This window comes from Leptonychotes weddellii, chromosome 5, assembly GCF_054177405.1.
Source record: "Leptonychotes weddellii isolate Sample4059 chromosome 5, ASM5417740v2, whole genome shotgun sequence".
In the NCBI taxonomy this organism is placed as follows: domain Eukaryota; kingdom Metazoa; phylum Chordata; class Mammalia; order Carnivora; family Phocidae; genus Leptonychotes; species Leptonychotes weddellii.
In genome coordinates this window covers 146,086,108-146,108,335 of record NC_138373.1, presented here as the reverse complement: position 1 = coordinate 146,108,335, position 22,228 = coordinate 146,086,108, and the positions used below count along the sequence as shown (strand labels likewise).

Genomic DNA, 22,228 nt, shown 5'->3' with positions numbered 1-22,228 from the left:
GAGATCATATGATACTTGTCTTTCTCTGATTGACTTATTTTGCTTAGCCTAATACCCTCCAGTTCCATCTACGTCATTGCAAATGGCAAGATTTCGTTTTTTGATGGCTGCATAATATTCCATTCTATATATATACCACATCTTCTTTATCCATTCATCTGTTGATGGACATCTTGTCTTAGGCCATTTTTTGATACTGCTTCCCACATCACCATTAAATACCATTAAAAAGAAGTAAATACTTCTTACTTTGTGAATATTGATATAGTCCTCATATATTCATTTCTCCTTCATTTAACAGATTGCAACTCTTTTTCCTGAAGAGAAGGTACCATTTCATTCAATCAGAGATTTATTTTTCGTTCATATTTATAGTAGGCACTGTTTTAGTACTGGAGATACAACAGTAAATAAGAGAAAGTCCCTGCCCTTGAGGTCCTTCTAGTCTAGGAGGGGAAACAGGCAATAAAACATATATAATATGTCAGGTGGTGGTAAGTATAATGGAGAGAGATAGAGCAGACTGTGAGAACAGAGCCCTAAAGAAAGGGAGGTAACAAGACTGTACAGATACTGGGGGGAAGAGCTCTCTCTGTGTTCTCCACAGTGTCCGTACAAAGTAGGCATTAAATAAATCTTTTTAAAATTTTCTTTGTTAAGTCTAGGGTTTAGGAATGTGACAGTTACTTCATTTAACTTTGATGCTAATATGTGTTAAACTCATAATTCAGAGAAATAATTTTCAGTGAAGATATTATTTTTGACATTTAAACTTCAGCATGTTTAAAACACAGTTGACAGGGGCGCCTGGGTGGCTCAGTTGGTTAAGCGTCTACTTTTGGCTCAGGTCATGATCCTGGGGTCCTGGGACTGAGTCCCACGTCAGGCTCCCTGCTCAGTGGGAGCCTGCTTCTCCCTCTCTCTCTGCCCCTCCCTTGCTTGTGCGCTCTCTCTCTCTCTCTCTCTTGCTCTCTCTCAAATAAATAAAAATAAAATCTTAAAAAAACACAGTTGACGTTATCACATGTAGATTCTTTTAATTTTCAATAACCAAATCTATAAATATACCTACATCCTTACCCATTTTTTCCTTCTACTGTCTGATTTCAGTAGAAGAGACATTGCTTTCCTTATTCAAAACCAGTCTTTTCAGGTATACCCCATTTTAAACTGCTAATATTTTTTACAGCTTTATTGAGGTGTAGTTGACAAAAATTGTATATATTCAAGGTATTCCACATGATGTTTTGATATACACACATATTGTGACTCTCATTTTTGATGATTTATTCTCTTATCCTTTCTTTAACCTCTTTTTGGTTTGCTTCCAATCGGCACTTAAACATGCATAAGTCCCAGTTCTGTAAGAACAGGAAAACCAACAGCGGAAGAAAACCTACCCTTTGAGTATGTTCCTTTCCTCTATGTTTCTCAGTTTCTTCATAGCCAAATTTAATGCATAAGATATCTAATACTGGCTGACTTCATTTCTTTATCTTCTTTCTACTCACCCTTTTTCAGTCCACTCCTAGTCTGGGTTCCACTGCATCTACTCCACCAAGACAGTATCCATCCAAAGGATACTTTTAAACTTTTCATTCCTTGAGTTTTTACCATGTTTGACACTTTTGACCACACTTTCCTCTTCTTCCCTTTACATTGGTTAGAGGACCCTCCTCTTGTTTTTTTTTCTGCCAAAGCTATTAGTGTTCTTCCTTTACTTCTCTTTTTCTGTTCAGCTCTTAAATGCCCCTTAGGTCTGTGATCACCCCTTTTTCATTTTACATAATTCCTAGGCAGTCTCCTCTCTTCAAAAAGTCAGTTACCATCCATTTGCTCAAGATTCACAAATCAGCATCTTCAGCTCATATCTCTCTCCTGATCCCCAGATATGCATCCATTATGTATAGATTCCCTGTCTCTTTGATTGTATTATATTACCTTAAACTCAGTTTGTTCAAAACAGAGATCATCAGGGCACCTGGGTGGCTCACTTGGTTAAGCATCTGACTCTTGATTTCAGCTCAGGTCATGATCTCAGGGTTGTGAGATGGAGCCCTGTGTCAGGCTCTGGGCTGGGCGTGGAGCCTGCTTGAGATTCTCTCTCCCTCCCCCTCAGCCTCTCTCCCCTCCCCCTCTAAAAAAATTAAAAACCACAAAGATCATCTTCTCCATTATTTCTATCTCAAAAACAAACTGAATTTTCCTGTGTGTCCTATCTTCATAAATAATACCATCATTTGCCCAGTTGCTCAATTGACAGATTAGATTGTTAATTATATATTAATTTATTTAAGAAATATTTGAGTTCTACTGGTGTGCCAACCACTTTGTTAATTTCTGTGGGTAAATGGAAGTCAGTAGATAATTTCTCTGCCCTTAGAGAGTTTACAGTATAAAGAGGGATTTATTCAGCAATAAAATAACCACAGAAATACATTTTTCTCTCTCCACTGTCACTTCCATACCACCATCCTTTTGGCTAGATTATTTGAGTAGTTTATGAATCATTGTCCCCCTTGCCCTTCTCTAATTCATTCTCTATACAGCAACCAGAGTGATCCTTTAAAATTGCTAATCTGTTCATGTGCTTTACTCTTTAAAATCCTTCAGTGACATTTCTTTACCTTTAGGTTAAAGTTCAAAAGCCATAGCATAGTTAAAATCCCTGTGTAATCTAGTCCTTTGCTTCTTTTTCTAGCCTTAGAGGATTGCTTCACTGAGGCATTTGAGCTGAGCCTTGAAGTATGAGATGAATCTTAATAAACACAGAATAGAGGGAAGGAATTCCATCCAGGCTGAGGGAAGAAAATTTCAGGCTAAGAAAATAACATGAGGCAAGGCACAATATTCTGATACTGGTATAGATGTTGGTGTAACTGAGTCATATGGTGCATGAAAAGACAGGTATTGTTTAGTACTCTGGATGGTTTTGCCTGACTCAAACAGGCTTAAGCAGAAAGAGAGTTTATTGGCAAATATAATTGAACAACCTAAGGGGAAGTGGCTTCAGACATATGGGTTGGTGCTTGGGCTCAGAAGATGTCTCCAGGACCAAATTTCCCTCTTTACATCTCCAAACTTCACTTATTCTGGGTTGGCTTCAGGCTGTCCTCTGGTGGTGAAATATAGCAATAACAATAGCAGTTACAGTAGTAAAAAGCATATGTCTCTGCCCCAGAAGTCTCAGCAAAGTCTGTGGTACTTCAGTGGCTCTGTTTGGATCAATTTATGAGCCAGTCATTGTGAGCATCTGTGTGAGCTGCAGTTGTGTGCCTCATGGGTGGATCAACTCAAATGGACTGAAGTAACTGAAGTAGAATGAGTAGAAAGTAGGTGGATGTCCTAAAACAATAGATGCCTATTATGTAAGAACTCAGATCAGAAGGTCAGAAAAACTTTGACTCCTGTTTGAGGAAATATAACTTTGGCAGTTGAGTGAATGATAGAGGAAAGAGATAGTAGAGCAGTATGGAGGCTTTATCAATAGTCCATTGAAAGATAGTATAGGCTTTAATTAGGGAAAAGTCTGTGAGGAAGGGGAAGATGCAAGAGAGTGATTGCAGAGGTTCAATGGACAGTTTAGGTGACTGTCAAAAAGGCAGTTTCAGAGAGGCATTAGAATGTAAGATTCTCATGCTTTGTGCCTCTTTGACAATTAGCTCTTTAGTTAGAGAACGCAGGAATAGACCATATTTAGATGAGGAAAAGAATGAGTTTAGTTTAGGTCATTGCTGAATTTGAGGGACTGCTAAGATATCAACATGGGAAATGGAGAAAAGAGAAGTTCAAGTTCGGGGATTATAGACATTAGAACTGTGGATATGGGAATACTTCCTATATAATTAATAGGTGAAACATGACTGATGATACTGGATAGAGTAAAATGCATCAAAATCTTGGTGGTTACTATACTTAAGATAAATGGAAACTGGTGAAGGAGACTGAGAGAATCAATCAGAGAGGTAGAAAGAGGAGCCAGGTGAGTACTGCATCATGGAAACCAAAGGTGGCAAGAATTTTTCTTCATTGTGCTGAAGAAGGCAAGTTAGGATGAGTTTTGACAGTTATATGGGAAAAATACTCAATGACTTGGAAACAGGTGGAAGAAATGACTGCATGTCTTGAATGCCGGGCAGTAGACCCTCTGGGATATAGAGGACCCTCCAGAAATTATATTATTCTAACTTAGGGATATGTACTTTTGTTCTTGATTGTCTAGACTACTTTACAACTCTGTAAAAAGAGATAAAAGGCAAAGTGTAGATAAAAGTTATGGTGCTGGCCAGTCAGAATGGCTAAAATTAACAACTCAGGAAAACAACAGATGTTAGCAAGGATGTGGTGAAAGGGGAACCCTTCCTAGCCCTTCCAACCCACACTGTTGGTGGAAATGCAAACTGTACAGCTACGCTGGAAAACAGTATGGAGGTTCCTCAAAAAGTTAAAAATAGAGCTACCTTACAACCCAGCAATTGCACTACTAGGTGTTTATCCAAAGGATACAAATATAGTGATTCGAAGGGACACATGCACCCCTATGTTCATAGCAGCAATGTCCACAATAGCCAAAATATGGAAAGAGCCCAGATGTCCATCAACAGACGAATGGATGAAGAAGATGTGTGTGTATCAACAGATGAATGGATAAAGAAGATGTAGAAGATGTGCACACACACACACAGACACATATATACACACAGTGGACTATTTTCTTTTTTTAAAGATTTTATTTATTTATTTGAGAGAGAGAGAACGAGAGACAGAGAGCAGAAGAGGGAGGAGGGTCAGAGGGAGGAGAAGCAGACTCCCCGCCGAGCAGGGAGCCCGAGGCGGGACTCGATCCCGGGACTCCAGGATCATGACCTGAGCCGAAGGCAGACGCTTAACCATCTGAGCCACCCAGGCGCCCCCACACAGTGGACTATTATTCAGCCATCAAAAAGAATGAAATCTTGCCATTTGCAATGATATGGATGGAACTAGAGGGTATTATGCTAAGAAAAATAAGTCAGAGAAAGAGAAATATCATGATTTCACTCATGTGGAATTTAAGAAACAAAACAGATGAACATAAGGGAAAGAAAAAAATAAGATGAAATCAGAGGGAGACAAACCATAAGAGACTCAACTATAGGAAACAAACTGAGGGTTGCTAGAGGGAAGGTAGGTGGGGGGGGTGGGGTAAATGGGTGTGGGCATTAAGGAGGGCACTTGACAGAATGAATACCGGGTGTTATATGCAACTGATGAATCACTAAATTCTACCTCTGGGGGGAAAAAAAGTTACGGTGCTGGGAAAACTAAACAACTACATGAAAAAAAAAGAAACTGGACCACTTTTGTACACCATACACAAAAATAAACTCAAAATGGATTAAAGACCTAACTGTGAGACCTGAAACCATAAAATGCCTGGAGGAAAGTACAGACAGTATTTTCTTTGACATCAGCTGTAGAAACATTTTTCTAGAAGTCTCTTCAGGCAGGAGAAACAAAAGCAAAATTAAACTATTGGGACTGCACAAAAGTAAAAAGCTTTTGTGAAGGAAACTATAAAACAAAAAGGCAATCTGTGAAAGAAGAAGATATTTGCAGGTGATGTATCTGATAAAGAGTTAATATCCAAAATATATGAAGAACTTAGACAACTCAACACTCAACAATTTGATTAAAAATGGTCAGAGGACCTGAATAGACAGTTGTGTTTTTTTTGTGTTTTTTTTTTAAGATTTTATTTATTTATTTGACAGAGACACAGTGAGAGAGGGAACACAAGTAGGGGGATAGGAGAAGGAGAAGCAGGCTTCTTGTGGAGCAGGGAGCCTGATGCAGGGCTCAATCTCAGGACCCTGGGACCATGATCTGAGCTGAAGGCAGACGCTTAATGACTGAGCCACCCAGGCGCCCCTAGACAGTTTTCTAAAGAAGACATAGAGATGGCCAACAGACACATGATAAGATGCTCAACATCACTCATCATCAGGGAAGTGCAAATCAAAACCACAATGTGATTATCACCTCGCACCTGTTGGAATGGCTAAAATTAAAAACACAAGAAGCAGGTGTTGGTGAAGATGTGGAGAGAAAGGAACCCTTGTGCACTATTGGTTGGAATGCAAATTGCTGCAACCATTGTGGAAAACAGTATGGAGATTCTTCAAAAAATTAAAAATAGCTTCCTTTCCAACCAGGGCCTGGCAGAATGGCTCCCGCGAAGAAGGGTAGCGAGAAGAAGAAGGGCCGTTCTGCCATCAACGAGATAGTGACCAGAGAATATACCATCAACATTCACAGGTGCATCCATGGGGTGGGTTTCAAGAAGCATGCCCCTCGGGCACTCAAAGAGATCCGGAAATTTGCCATGAAGGAGATGGGAACTCCAGATGTATGCATTGACACGAGGCTCAACAAAGCTGTCTGGGCCAAAGGAATGTTCCATACCGTATCCATGCGCAGTTGTCCAGAAAACGTAACAAGGATGAAGATTCACCAAACAAGCTCTACACACTGGTTACCTATGTACCTGTCACCACTTTCAAAAATCTACAGACAGTTAATGTGGATGAGAACTAATCACTGATTGTCAAATAAAGGTATAAAACCACAAAAAAAAATTAAAAATAGAAATACCATATGATCCAGTAATTCCATTACTGGGTATTTACCCAAAGAAAATGAAAACATCTTCTACATCTAATTCAGAGAGATGTATATACCTCTGTGTTTGTTGTAGCATTATTTACAATAGCCAAGACATGGAACCAACGCATGTGTCCACTGGTAAGATAAATGGATAAGGAGATGTGGTGTACATACACACACACACACACACACACACGCCCAGTGGAATTTTACTCAGCCATAAAAAAGAATGAAATCTTGCCATTTTCAACAGTATGGATGGACCTAGAAAGTATAATGCTAAGTGAAATAAGTCAGTCAGAGGAAGACAAATATCATATGATTTCACTCATATGTGGAATTTAAGAAATGAACAAAGGAAAAAGAGTCCAACGAAAAAACCAAACTCAAACACAGAGAACAAACTGGTGGCTGCCAGAGGGAGGTGGGTGTGGAGGTGGGTGAAAGAGTAAAGGGAATTTAGAGTACACTTATGTTGATGAGTACTGAGAAATGTATAGGGTTGTTGAATCATTACAATGTACACCTGAAACTAATAGAACACTGTGTTTAATTACACTTGAAATACAATTTTTTAAAAAGTTAAGATTTAGAAAACTGATAACAGAACAAATGTTTCCTGTCCATACCAATGTAAATTATTCCTATTCATGTCATGCAAATGAATTTTGTAGCGTGAGCATTGTAAATCTCTGTATGTCCAATTCTCATTTGAACCAATTTTAGCATCTTACTGATTCCTTAATTCATTATAATGAATTAAATAAAATCTCTGCCATATATTTAATATTTTTATGAGAATCATGATTTTACTGTTTTGAAAATTACACTTTAACTGTTATAAAGGCCTTTGGTAAACTTTGAAAGAGTAGTTTCAATGTAGCTGTAAGATCAGAAATCAGATTATATAAGGGGTTACCGATTTTTGTGTGTGTGGCTGATGTGGGGGAGGAGGGCAATGATTGAGGGATTGATGAGAGTTTTTATGGGAGAGGTAAGACATAAATCTTACCAGATTCTGGACAGGCTGAAGAAAGTGAATTTTGGGCACATCACCAGACTTACGGTCAAGACAGGATGATAAATAGGAAATGTATAGATAACGTGAGGCCCCAATGTAGCGTTCTTTGAATGACAGACTAAAGTGAGTTTAGAATATCTGGCTCTCTAGATTCTAATCCCTACTTTCTTACTGAGTAGTAGTGGTACTGATTTTGGGTAGGTCACTCACCCTTCATTTTATTCATTTAGGAGACATTAAGAGCCTGTTTTGCAGGGCCCTGGGGATACAAAGATTAAAGTCAAGGTTCCTGCCCATAGGGAAACTTTCACACCATTAAAGGACAAATAATTAGAATATAGAATGTTAAATAGGACCTCTGTAGAAATATGCAAATCTTGGGAGCACAGAGGAGAGAGAACCCTGGGGGAAGGAGAGGGAGAAATTAGGAGTAGAGGTGATTAGTGTTTGTGTGGAGGGGGGGAGTGGGTGGGAGGAAGGAGGGAGTGAAATACTGGTTTGAGAGAAGTTCCAGAGATTCTTGAGTCAGTGTCCTAATACGAAAAGGGAAGTACGAAAAAAGCTCTGATATCTGATACCATTGGGACCAGCAATTAGTTTTCTGAAAAAGGCAAACATAAAAAAGAACACTTACATAAATGTATGTTAATTTGACAACTTTTGATGTAAGACAAAATTCCAGATCTCAGTTCTCCTACTCACTTCTTTATCCACATTTATTCGTTAGGTGATCTTGTCTAGTCACATACTTGAATGCCTCATGATTTCCTATCATGCATTTCCTGCCCTGACCTCTATCTTGAGCTCCAGACCCACATATCCAGTGTTTTTATTTGGATTCCAAATAAATATCTTCAGCTTGGTTTTGCCTCCATCTTCCCCACCTACCATGGTTTCTCTGTATCACAATAAATGGCAACATTTACCTTGGTGCTCTGCAAAATCGTAGGAGCCATCTTTTTTTCATTTCTTTTTTCCCTCACAACCTCATGTCTAGTCCTTTAGCAGTTATTATGGCTTTTCCTTAAAAAATAACTTTCATATCCTTTCAGATCTCACCATTCCATTGCTATTATACTGTCCAAGTCACCAATTTTTTTTTTTTTCAGGACATTGCAATAGCCTCCTAACTTTTCTACTTCAATTTTTATACCTGTCTTCCTGGTCTGTTCCATGTGGAAGCCAGAGGAATATTTTAAAAACCTTAATCAGATCAGGTCATTTCTATGCTCAAAATCTTCCCATGGCTTCCAAGGTGTTTGCATTTTCTGCTTCTCTATGTGGAATATTATCTCAGACCTTAGCAGGGCTCATTCCTTCAATAGCCATTCTCAAAGAGACCTTTTCTGACCATCCTATGTAAAGTAATTGCCCCTACTTCTACATACCTCCCACTTTTCCCTGTCTCCTTGCCCTGTTTTAATGGCATCTATCACTACCTGAAATTATGCATTTATTGATTTACTTCTTTGTTGTCTTACTTCTTCAGCAAATTACACAAAAGGGGTTGATTCATTGTTGCTTCCTCATTATTCATTATTGGCTCTTTAACCCTATAATAGTGGTTCTCATTGGTTGGTCCAGAGATGCTTATGGGTTCTTGAGACTCTTATAGTTAAGCCAAAACTATCTTCATTTATAATAATACTAAGACGTTATTTGACTTTTTAACTGTCACTTACATGTGTATAAAGTAAGTTTTCCAGATGCTGGTAAGTAATGACATTATTGCTGTGATGGCTAATGGAATGTGTGCGCATACAGTCTTGCATTTTAAAATTTTCTCAGCTTTAATTTCTCACATAAATGTTGGTAGATATTACCTATAAGACAAAGCTCTTTGGGATTATTCAGTAATTTTTAAGAATATAAAAGGTCCTGAGACCAAAAAGTTAATACAGGTATTCAACATGTACCTGTAGGTTGAGTGTATAAATGAATATTGTTCTGCTGATTTCATTGATGGAGTTTCATGTTGGCTTTCATGCATAAATTACACCCATAGTCTGATAGTGCCTATTTTTTTTTAAAGTTGATGAAAACCTTAAAGACTCTTGTGAAGCAAACTTGAGTACATTTCTTTGGTACATTTTTTCTTATGATATATTATAAATATTTTATCCACAGGAAATTAGAAACTTTTTTAGTGATTCACCTTTTATCGAGCCATTTTGAAGCATTCAGTTTAGTTTTCAATAAAACAGCTTTTTTAAAAATGAAGTATACTTAACATAGTGTTACATTAGTTTCAGGTGTACAACATAGTGATTTGACAAACTGCTTTCTTTTTACACTCATTTAATCAGTAATTAATTAAAAATTAAATTATGTGATTAGTTAAGTTCAACTGACATAAGCAGGTTTGACTCTTTTTTTTTTTTTTTAAAGATTTTATTTATTTATTTGACAGAGAGAGACACAGTGAGAGAGGGAATACAAGCAGGGGGAATCGGGGAGGGAGAAGCAGGCTTCCCGCGGAGCAGGGAGCCCGATGCGGGGCTCGATCTCAGGACCCTGGGATCATGACCTGAGCCGAAGGCAGACGCTTAACGACTGAGCCACCCAGGTGCCCCAGGTTTGACTCTTGATATGCCTAGAACTTTAACTGATTGAAACAGGAATCAGATGTGCTAGAAAGTGATAGCTTGCTTTTCTCAAGCTGAAATTAGTCTTGGCCATCAGTGAGTGTTGGCCTCTGTTTTACAGAGGATTTGGAGGGATTGTATGATTTCTGTGATGGTATTAGGAAAAATAATTACTAGTACTATAAAAGATGTAACTAAGGTTTTTAAGATTTGACATTTTAAGATTTGACATTTTAAAGCTCTCACATATTTTTGTTTTGGGTTGCTTACTTGTTTTAATTGGATATTAGGGTTTCCTAGAAATGAAAGAAGGAAAAATGCTATTTTAAAAAATGGGATTCTATTGACTGTAGTTACTTTTGCCATTTTTATCTTATTCCAGCCTTACCTCTCAGTAGCAACAATAACAACAAACTAAATATCTTGATGACATATGTGGTGTCTTTAAGTTTTGCTGTTTTAAGTGATAATGTATAAATAGAATGACTTAGGGCGCCTGGGTGGCTCAGTCGGTTAAGCGACTGCCTTCGGCTCAGGTCATGATCCCAGGGTTCTGGGATCGAGTCCCGCATCGGGCTCCCTGCTCTGCGGGGAGCCTGCTTCTCCCTCTCCCACTCCCCCTGCTTGTGTTCCCTCTCTCGCTGTGTCTCTCTCTGTCAAATAAATAAATAAAAAATCTTTAAAAAAAAAAATAAATAAATAGAATGACTTAGTATTAAATTACTGTATAGTGTATACTCACTCTGTGTATTAGAGAATGTGCCTGCCAGTCCTTTTATTGATATTAACATGCGATGGGTGGTCAGATTCTCACTTTAGAGTTAACATACCTTTTTTATTATAGGATTTAGTGTTGCTATTTTTTGTAATGAGGGTCATAACCTTGGGTCATATAATAGGAATAGAAAGCAAAGATTGAATCAATGGAAGAGAAATACTAAAAAGGATTTTGTGATATATATGAGAGGTTTTAGAAAAGGAGGAGACAGATGATTCCAAGTTTTGGGATCACAGAAAGGGAGACAAAGTCAAAAGGAGCTAGTTTGGGGGTTAGAATGATAAACTTGGTTTAAGGTGTATCAAAGTGAGGGTAATGGATGGGGCACCTGGGTGGCTCAGTCAGTTAAGTGTCAGACTCTGATTTCAGCTCAGGTCATGATCTCAGGGTCTTGAGATCAAGCCCTGCGTGGAGCCTGTTTAAGATTCTCTCTCTCCCTCTCCCACTGCCCTTCCCCTCCCACCCCCCGCTTGCGCACGTTCTTTCTCTAAAGAGCAACAACAACAATAAAAACCAAATAAAATTGTAAAAAGATATTTATCTATATGCTTTTCTAATACATTTATGTTTTCAGTTATACATAAAAATTTTTCTTCTATCTAGAATTTATATTGACACTGAGGTTGAACTTTTACTTCTTTTACCTCAAACGATGGTCATTTCCTCCAAAATGGTGGTCAGTCTTTCCATCAGTACTAACTAATTAATATCTCTACTGAACTGTTATCTTAACTATATACTAAATTTTTAACATTTTGAGGTTTGTTTCTAGCCCATTTAAATTAAAAATTTTTTTTTCTGATGAAGACTGATAATTATAAATCAAATAATATGAAGAAAGTATCTCTACAGTATCACTCCTAAGAAGTATGCTATTGGTAATAGTTTTAAAAATATGAAAATGTGAATTCATATGAATATGTGTACATATTTGTATGTAAATTTTGGCATCTCTATTAAAAATGTGAGTAATTCGGGGCACCTGGGTGGCTCAGTCATTAAGCATCTGCCTTCTGCTCAGGTCATGATCCCGGGGTCTTGGGATCGAGCCCTGCGTCAGGCTCCTTGCTCGGCAGGAAGCCTACTTCTCCCTCTCCCACTCCCCCTGCTTGTGTTCCCTCTCTCACTGTGTCTCTCTCTGTCAAATCAAATCTTTAAAAAAAAAAAATGTAATTCATTGACCATTGCTTTGGGAGTTAATTTTGTTAGGTTTGTGATAATGTGATCCTGTTAGCCTTGTAAAATAAATCTGTAACATTACATCCTTTTTATGCTCCCTAACAGAATAAATAGCAGGGATTTTATGTTCTATAAAGGTTTGCTAGAATTTGGGGCACCTGGGTGGCTCAGTTGTTAAGTGTCTGCCTTCGGCTCAGGTTGTGATCCCAGTATCCTGGGATTGAGGCCCGCATCGGGCTCCCTGCTCAACCTCTCCCACTCCCCCTGCTTGTGTTCTGTCTCTCACTCTTGCTGTCTCTCTTTCAAATAAAAAAATAAAATATTATTAAAAAAAAAAAAAAAGGTTTGCTAGAATTCACCCATAAAGTCTTTTGGGTTGGGGGCTTTTGGGAGGAGAAAGGTTCTTTTTGTAGATATCTCAGGGTACCTACCTGCGCAGTTCACACATTATACTGTCCCTGTCAAAACCCTTACTGAAAGGATGAATTTAGCTTTTTTTTAGTAGCTTATGACTCTGTACTCTATTTTTTGTCTTTCTCCTGTGGACAGTTTATTGGATCTAGAGTTGTACCTTACCCAAGCTCTACCAGTTTGGAATTTGGAAGTTTCAAAAAGGCACATAGAGACTCTAGTTGGTAGGTATTGGGCCTTGACATTGAGCAGGCATAAAAAGCTAGGAATCTTACATAGAAAAGTGATTGTAGAGGGCGCCTGGGTGGCTCAGTTGGTTAGGCGACTGCCTTCGGCTCAGGTCATGGTCCTGGAGTTCCGGGATCGAGTCCCGCATCGAGTCCCGCATCGGGCTCCCTGCTCGGCAGGGAGTCTGCTTCTCCCTCTGACCCTCCTCCCTCTCATGCTGTCTCTCATTCTCTCTGTCTCAAATAAATAAATAAAATCTTAAAAAAAAAAAAGAAAAGTGATTGTAGAAAGAAAAAAAAAATGGGCACATGTATAGAAAGAACAAATGAGACCATTCAGTTCCAAAAGGGAGCAGGAATCCTGGGTTCCTAACATTATAGAATCCTTAGCTGACTATACTCCCTGAGTACAGGTTCTGTGAGATACCCCAGTATTTTCCCAATACTTTTTTTTTCTTTGGCTTGACTTAGTTTGAGTAGATTTCTGTTTATTGCAGTGAAACAAGTCCTGACTTAGATCATCTTTGTCATACTTTTCAGTTCCATTGGTGTTTATTAATTTTCTTAGGTTTTCTTTTCAGTCAGTTTGGTCATTTAATTTGATAATAATTCATATTTTCCTAATGTCTACCATTTAATCTAGTTTTGTATTTTCATATGTATTGCTAAAGTTGTGTGCCCCATTCTTTTATTTTAATAATCACCAGAATTGCTGTTATAGTCCCTTTTTCACGATTACTAATAGGTATTTGTATTTTTGTCTCTTTTTTTGTTTGTTTCTTAGTTAGATTGCCAGATGCTTTTCAATTTTATTGATCTTTTGAAAGGACAGTTCTTACAGAAGGAATACAGAATATTGTCAAAGAGTTACTTTTAGAAAAAGCATCAGGCCCAGATAGGTTCATAGTTGGGTTCTACAGAACTTTTAGGAATATGTAAATTTAGTGCCATGAAAAGCACTGTTCTAGAGCATAATAAAAGAGGAGGAATCTATAGTCCAATATTATTTAGGAATAAAATATACATATTTATCAAATAGAATACAAAAATCATATTTAAAGATACGCTCTACATGCATATTGAAAATGCAGGGGTAATTCAGTATTAGAAATACAGTGATATAATCTCTATACTAATAGACCAAAGAAAAATCACAAGAGCATCTTCAGATGTCAAGATGTTTAGTAAATGGGTTAATTGGTCTGACAATTTTTATTTTATAATTTAAGCTTATTTGCATTTGTTGTAATTACCAGGGCATTTAGATTTATATCCACCATCTTATTTTCTTTTTTTTTTTTCTGTCCTGCCTGCTTTATCTTCCCTTCTTTAAAATTAATTGTTTTAACTTTTTTTCATTTCTTTATACTAGCTTTAAATTACACATAATTTTAACTTCTTTTAGTATTTATCCTAGAAATTACTACAGGCACACTGATCAGTGTCTAAAGTTAATCAATAACTCTGCCCCTTTTTAGCTAATACAAGGCCCTTGAAACACTTAAAATTTTAAAGTCCAATTAGTTTCCTGACTTACATACTAATTATCTCTCTCTTTTTAGCTTTTAAGTAGGCTCCACACCTAGCATGGAGCCCAATGTGGGGCTTGAACTCAGACCCTGAGATCAAGACCTGAGCTGAGATCAAGAGTTGGACGCTTAACTGACTGAGCTACCCAGGCACCCCTTCTTTTTTGCTTTTAAAAAATCCAAAATACAGTCTTTGCTGTTTTATAAGGCTAATGTTTATTTACCTACATATTTCTACCTTCTGTGTTCCTTATTCCTTCTAGCATCTCAAATCTTGCACTTGAAATCACTTTCTCTTACATTAATAATATCTTTTTGAATGCTCTATAGTGAAAGACTGCTAGTGGCACACTCAAGTTTTGTTTGTCTAAAGGTACTGTCTTTCTGTCCTTATTTCCGCTGGGTATAGAATTCTAGGTTGACAATTATTTTCTTTCAGCATATTAGAGATGTAGTAGAGTCAGCTGCCATGCCTGCTGCTACTTTACTGAGGGTGGTTTTTTTTTTTTTTTAAAGATTTTATTTATTTGAGAGAGAGAATGAGAGACAGAGAGCATGAGAGGGAAGAGGGTCAGAGGGAGAAGAAGACCCCCCGCTGAGCAGGGAGCCTGATGCGGGACTCGATCCTGGGACTCCAGGATCATGACCTGAGCCGAAGGCAGTCGCTTAACCAACTGAGCCACCCAGGTGCCCTATTGAGGGTGTTTTTGTTTAATTTTAAATCTTCTCTTTTTTTGGTATGTTCTTCAGCTTTTCAATAATGGATCTTGGTGCTTTGTTTTGTTTTGTTTTTTTACATTCATTCCTCTTGATTTGTAAGGCTCCTTGAACGTTTGAGTTAGTATCTTTAATCAGTTCTGAAAATTCTTCAGCTGTTAACTTTTCGAATAGTGCTCCTACCTCATTCTCCTTTCTCCTTTTGGAATTCCATTTGTACACTTGTTAGATGTTTTCACTGCATTCTTAATGTCTTACTTCTCCATACTTTCCATTTTTTGCTTCTCTGTTTCATTTTGTAAAATTTCTTTATATCAGCTTTCCATTACATAATTCTCTTTTTAACTGTATCATTGTTTTATCTCAATTATATTTTTTATAGAGTTTTCTTTCATTCTTTTTCACATATCTGAAAAAAAAAAATTTACTCCATTTTTTACTCCCTAAACTTACTGTTTTTGGTTCTTGCTTGTTTGCTTGCTTTTGTTTATTTTTTTTTAACTTTAAACGTATTGATTAAATTATATTTTCCCTGCTTTCAAAATGTACCCAAGCTCAGACCGTGTCTCATAATTATCTTGACCAAAGCCACTGCATAGAATGTTGCAATAGTTTCCTTTTAGAGTTCCCTGGTTCTTCCTTTTCTCTCCTTTAACGTGTTATGATCCTTCATAATCATAAGTAAGATTAATTCTGTAATGACATCTCAGAATAAAATGTGATGTCCATATAATACTTTATAAGATATTGTGTGAACTGGAACTTGGTAACTTTCTAACCTAATTTCTTAGCACTCTACCTTTCACTAAGCTGTAGCCATACTAATCTCTTGAATATTCTTCCAAAGATACTATGCATATTCATCTGAATTATACATATGCTATTCCCTCTGCACAGAATGTTTTTCTTCCAGTGTGACTTGTTCCCTCACTTTCCTTTAGGTCTCTGCATAAGTGTTCCATTATCACTGAGGATTTACTTGACAATTTTATGTGAAATAACAATCTCCATTCCTTTATTGTATAAAATCGCCATTTCCTCTTTAATCTTGTATTATTCAGTTATTACCATCTGACTCATTCCTTTATTTTTCTGTCTGCATCCCTCCCTCACTAAAATATAAGCTACATAATAAATGGTAGGAATGTCTTTTTTTTTTTTTAATAACTATGTCCCTAACATCTAGTGCAGTTCATAGTACATAATAGGTTCTCAAAACATATTTATTGAAGGAAAAATGATTACATGGCATTGTTCAAAGGATTGCCATTGTGGTGAGAGTAGGTACTGTCATTTTGGGAAGGAGTCACAAATCTAATTATAATACTGTGGTTTACTATCTTTTTTTTTTAAAGGTTTTATTTATTTGAGAGAGAGAGAGAGAGATCATGAGCAGTGGGGAGGGGTAGAGGGAGAAGCAGACTCCCCACAGAGCAGGAAGCCTGATGCAAGACTTGATCCCAGGACCTGGGGATCATGACCTGAGCTGAAGGCAGACACTCAACCGACTGAGCCACCCAGGCGCCCTGTGGTTTACTTTCTGTGAACTTCTTGATTTCTTCTTTTTTTTCCCCCTTATTTTTTTTGGGGGGGCGGTGTTCTTATTTGGTTACGATTGGGAAAAACCACTGGCAAACTTGAGATAGTTGTGTGCAATTTAGGTCATAGATCAGAAAAATCAGTATAACTTGCAGCATTTTTGAATATTTTTCAGAAAAGAAATTTCTTTCAGGCTAACTACAGAAAGTCATTATATATAGCTCTCTAAGATAGTTTGCCTTTTACAAATGTTTAACAGATTTTATTTAATTCCCTGTAAGTCTCCTAAAGCCCCCAAATAGCTCTCTTACCTGATTTTGCTGGTCCTTTTGAAGGCAAAATGCAGTGCTCTCTAAAAATAGACAAAGATTAGTATGAGGCCTAGATTACAAATACTTTTTTTTTTTTTTTTAAGATTTTATTTATTTGCGAGAGAGAGAATGAGAGACAGAGAGCATGAGCGGGAGGAGGGTCAGAGGGAGAAGCAGACTCCCTGCTGAGCAGGGAGCCTGATGTGGGACTCGATCCCGGGACTCCAGGATCATGACCTGAGCCGAAGGCAGTTGCTTAACCAACTGAGCCACCCAGGCACCCCTAGATTACAAATACTTTTATGTGATTTTTTTAAAATGAGGTTGGAATAAATTACATATACATGTACTAGTGTAATTCAGTTCCAGAAGATAAATGATACTGCTGTTAAAGATCATCTTACACTGCTGTTATAAAGTACAATGCTATGATAGTAAAAGACCCATACATATCAAACATCTTTGTGAAACCTTACAGTCCTCCGTAACAGATTTGACTTTTCTGTCTTTCCTCAGTGCCATGAAGTTTTATAACACTTTCAATAACTAATAGTTTATTTTTATACCTTATTTTCATTAAATTTGGGAGGCCTTAAGGAATATGAATTTATATTTATTATTGTATCTCAAGAAAATGCTCAAATGTTGATTTAAAGAATGAATGAATGATTGAAAGTGCTTCTGATATGCTTTTTTGTATTTTATTAGTCACTGGTAATTTACTATGGAAGCATCAAAATGGTATGGAGCATCCTACTAGGGGCCAGAAAGATAGTAGAAATTAATACAGGCTGAAATGTGACTTTTTACCTAAATAAGATACTGTAGTTTGCACAATTAGTTCATTAAGTGCACTTCTGTTATTATTTTTTCTTTATTTAGAATATGTTTTTTTTGTATGATTATGTAATACCTGTGTGGTCAGGGAACATTTCTTATTTTCAGATGTGCAAACACATGCAGTTAGAGTTTGTGGACCATGACAGGTCCAGACCCTCTTTTTTGGAATTTAAGAAAGGTTTCTCTCCTCTTCACCCTGCACTGAAAACTGTGTCATATTAGTGGCTATCTTAATTGGATATTTTTCATTCTTCCATTTTTCTTCTTTTCTTTAGAGCCCTTACATTGACCTCCCATTAGTCCTCTTCATCCAGGTGTCTGTCCCTTTCTTTCCCTTCCAATCCACCATTCCTTGCCTTCATTCTTCCTGCCTCCTAACTTCCTAATTGACATCTAGACATCCATTTGTAAGTTTGGTTAGTTTGTCCTTTCAAAGGCTGATTGTTTCATCCATGTCATTCTTTCAGAGATCTGTCTTACAAAGACCTATCCTTTCTGCCAAGCTTTCTTCCTTAGTCTGTCTCCTTCTTTTGTGAGTGTGTGTGTGTGTGTGTGTGTGTGTGTGTGGGCATGTGCATCCTGCAATTCTTTTTCCCAACCTCCTTCCCCTTGCCATCTTCTGCCTAGTTCTCCTCATAGTCTCCCCTATATCCTCCCAGTTTTTCCAGCTTCTCTTACTATTCTTTCTATTTTCTTTCCCCCTATGTATCTCTCTCTTACTCTTGAGTCCATTCCTTTTTTATCTCCTCACTTCCTTGAGACTTTCCTTCTACAACTCCTTTTCTTTTTACTTCTATCCATCTGTCATTTCATCCATACATCTGGCCTTACAGCTGTTAATACCATTTATACAATGAATCCCAAGTTTATGTCTAGCTATCAAGATATCTTTCCTGAATAGCAGGGTTACATATGTCATTTAATAATTAACGACTCCACTTGGATATCTAATAGACACCTCAAACCAAATATATGTAGACCTGAACTCCTGAGCATTTCTGCTTCTGGAAATGGCTGATTAGGTTGTCTTAGGCCAACTTAACTGCTAAAAGCATGTAGAAAACCTGAAAAAAAAAATCTCTTTGAAGTTATTGGAGAGTTACAAAGTTATTAAGAGTTGGTGGAATAAGATCTAGAAGAAAAGGAAAATGAAGACAATTGAACCTGGCATTTGATGCTGCTTTTTCCTTAATGCAGAAGTCACGTGTTTTTTTTTTTTAAGATTTTATTTATTTATTTGACAGACAGAGACAGAGAGAGAGGGAACACAAGCAGGGGGAGTGGGAGAGGGAGAAGCAGGCCTCCCGCTGAGCAGAGAGCCCGATCAGACGCTTAATGACTGAGCCACCCAGGCGCCCCAGAAGTCACTTTTGAAAATTAAAATTGTGACTAAGAAGCTGAGCAGAATTTCCAGCAGTTTCATGGGGCCAGAAGGGGAAAATAGTGGAGTTCAGAGCCTACCAAGGAATAAAGGCCCTTGAAAATTCTCAACTTTGGCTTGGGATCCTTGAAGGGCAATATTCTAGGAGCAGAGTTTGAATACAACAGCCTGTTGAAGCACTGAAATCCAGCATTAAATCAACTTAATTATTGATTGATTAATGGTCTTAGACTTTATTTTAGAAGTGCTACAAACAAAAGTTAATAATTCTATAAAGAAGACTATAGTTTTTTTTTTTAAGATTTTATTTGAGAGAGAGCGTGCGCGTGTGAGCACAAGCGGGGGGAGGGGGGAAGGCAGAGGAAGAGGGAGGGGGACAGGCAGACTCCCCACTGAGCACAGAGCCTGATGCAGAGCTCAATCTCAGGACCCCGAGATCATGACCTGAGCTGAAGTCAGACACTTAACCGACTGAGCCACCTAGGCAACCCTATAGTTTTTTTAGATACATAATGCTTGGCATGCAGTAAAAAATAACCAGGCATACTAAAAGACAAGAAATTACTGAAACCCTGAATAAATGAAGGAAGAAAATAATTAGAAGCAAACCTGTAAGAAATCCAGATATTAGAGTAATTAATCATGGACTTTAAAACAATCATGATTAATATTTTCAAGAAATTGGATAAAAGAGAATCTTGGAAAAAAGCTATGAAAAAATCAAGTAATATTAGAAATGAAAAAATAAAATAGCTGAAATTGTTAGCGAATAGGTTTGACAGAAGATTAGATGTAGCTGAGGAAAGAATTAGTAAACTGAAAGATAGTTCAGAAAAAAATAGACTGAAGCAGAGACACATTAGATGGAAAATGTACAAGTGTGTGAGAGACATATAGGACATGGCAAAGAGGTCTAGCATATTTGTATTGAAATTCCAGAAGGAGAGGAGAGAAAGTCATCCAGGAGTAGCAGATCAAATGTGAAGAATATTCTAGAAAGGGTTTGTCAGGCAAAAGAAAAAGATTCTAGATAGAAATACAGAAGAGTGGGGCACCTGGGTGGCTCATTTGGTTAAATGTCTGTCTTGGGCCAAGTCGTGATCCTGGAGTCCTGGGATCGAGCCTCGCGTCTGGCTCCCTGCTCAGTTGAGTCTGCTTCTCCCTCTTCCTCTGCTTCTCCCCCCGATAGTTCTCTCTCTCTCGGCTTACTCTGTCTCAAATAAATAAATAAGATCTTAAAAAAAAAAGAAATACAGAAGTTAAGTAATAGAAACTGTTAGTATGTGGATACTGAATGAATAAGTGAATGAATGAATACCAACAGTTCAAAGTAATAAGAATATCTTTTGTGTATGTATCTATGTTAAATGGAGTTAAATGGAGTCAGTATATTCTACGATCTTTGCATTGTTAGAGAATCAATAAAAATACAAATTTATATTGGACTTTAAGAAATTAGGGATTATATTTTGATTTATAGGTAACCTCTAAAAGAAGTTATAACAACCTAAGAGTGGAGGAAAATGGCATAGTAAAAAAATAATTTAAAAGAAGACAAGAAAGGAGGCATAGAACAAGTGAAACAAATATTAAGAAGGTAAATTTAAAACCTATGGATGTCAGTAACTCTATTAATTATAAATGGACCACATTTTCCAATTAACAAAGATGGTTTGAATTAAAAAAACTGTGAGATTTTGAGCTATGAAATTTCTGTTTTTATAGGTCAAAAACAGTATAATATTAGCAATTTCATGTGGTTCAACCTAAAATATGGTGTTTATAAGAAATACACCTTAAATGTGGAGCTTAAGATGGGCTGAAGTTAAAAAAGCATGGAAAAAGATATGCCTGTGCATACACTAATAGAAAGGTGGTATGGTGTTACTAATATCAGATAAAGTAGAATTTAAAGCAAAGAAGCATTATTATTAGAGACATAGAGGGATATTTCATGGATATTAAAATGGTCAGTCCTCAAGGAAGATATTTAGATCTAATTTTATGTGTGAGACATAGCCCCAAAATGCAAAAAGCCAAAACTGATAGAACTAAAAAGAGGGGTGCCTGGGTGGCTCAGTTGGTTAAGTGTCTGCCTTCAGCTCAGTCCTGGGATGGAGCCTCTGCTCAGCAGGGAGTCTGCTTCTCCCTCTGTCCCTCTCCCTGCTCCTTTTCTTTCTCTTTCTCACACACTCTGTCTCTCTCTCAAATAAATAAATACAATCTTATAAAAAATACCTTAAAAAAAAAACTAAAAAAAAAAACTAAAAAGAAAAATAAACTCATAATCACAGAGGGATATATAAATATATTCCTTTCAGTAACTAAGATTATTTGACCATAGAGTTGAGGGTCCATATCTGGGCTCTCTATTCTGTTCTGTTGGTCTATATGTCTGTTTTTGTGCCAGTACCATACTGTCTTGGTGATCACTGCTTCGTAATATAGCTTGAAATTGGGAAACGTGATGCCCCCAACTTTGTTTTTCTTTTTCAACATTTCCGTGGCGATTCGGGATCTTTTCTGATTCCATACAAATTTTAGGATTGTTTGTTCCAGCACTTTGAAAAATGTCATTGGAATTTTGATTGGGATGGCATTGAAGGTATAGATTGCTCTGGGTAGCATAGACATTTTAACAATGTTTATTCTTCCGATCCATGAGCATGGAATGTTGTTCCATCTTTTTGTGTCTTCTTCAATTTCTTTCATGAGTGTTCTGTAGTTCCTAGAGTATAGATCCTTTACCTCTTTGGTTAGGTTTATTCCAAGGTATCTTATGGTTTTTGGTGCTATTGTAAATGGAATCGTTTCTCTAATTTCTCTTTCTACAGTTGCATTGTTAGTGTATAAGATAGCAACTGATTTCTGTGCATTGATTTTGTATCCTGCCACATAACTGAATTGCTGTATGAGTTCTAGTAATTTGGGGGTGGAGTCTTTTGGGTTTTCCACATAAAGTATCATGTCATCTGTGGAAAGAGAGAATTGACTTCTTTTTTGCCAATTTTGAATACCTTTTATTTCTTTTTGTTGTCTGATTGCTGTTGCTAGGACTTCTAGTA

The 22,228-nt window shown here is 37.2% G+C and overlaps 1 protein-coding gene and 1 pseudogene across 4 annotated transcripts in view; both read left to right on the top strand.

Annotated features, from left to right (window-relative positions):
- Nucleotides 1–22,228, top strand: part of CRY1 (cryptochrome circadian regulator 1) — a 98,405-nt gene that overhangs the window by 6,210 nt on the left and 69,967 nt on the right. The window lies entirely within an intron of this gene.
- Nucleotides 14–9,743, top strand: LOC145721901 (large ribosomal subunit protein eL31 pseudogene; annotated as a pseudogene).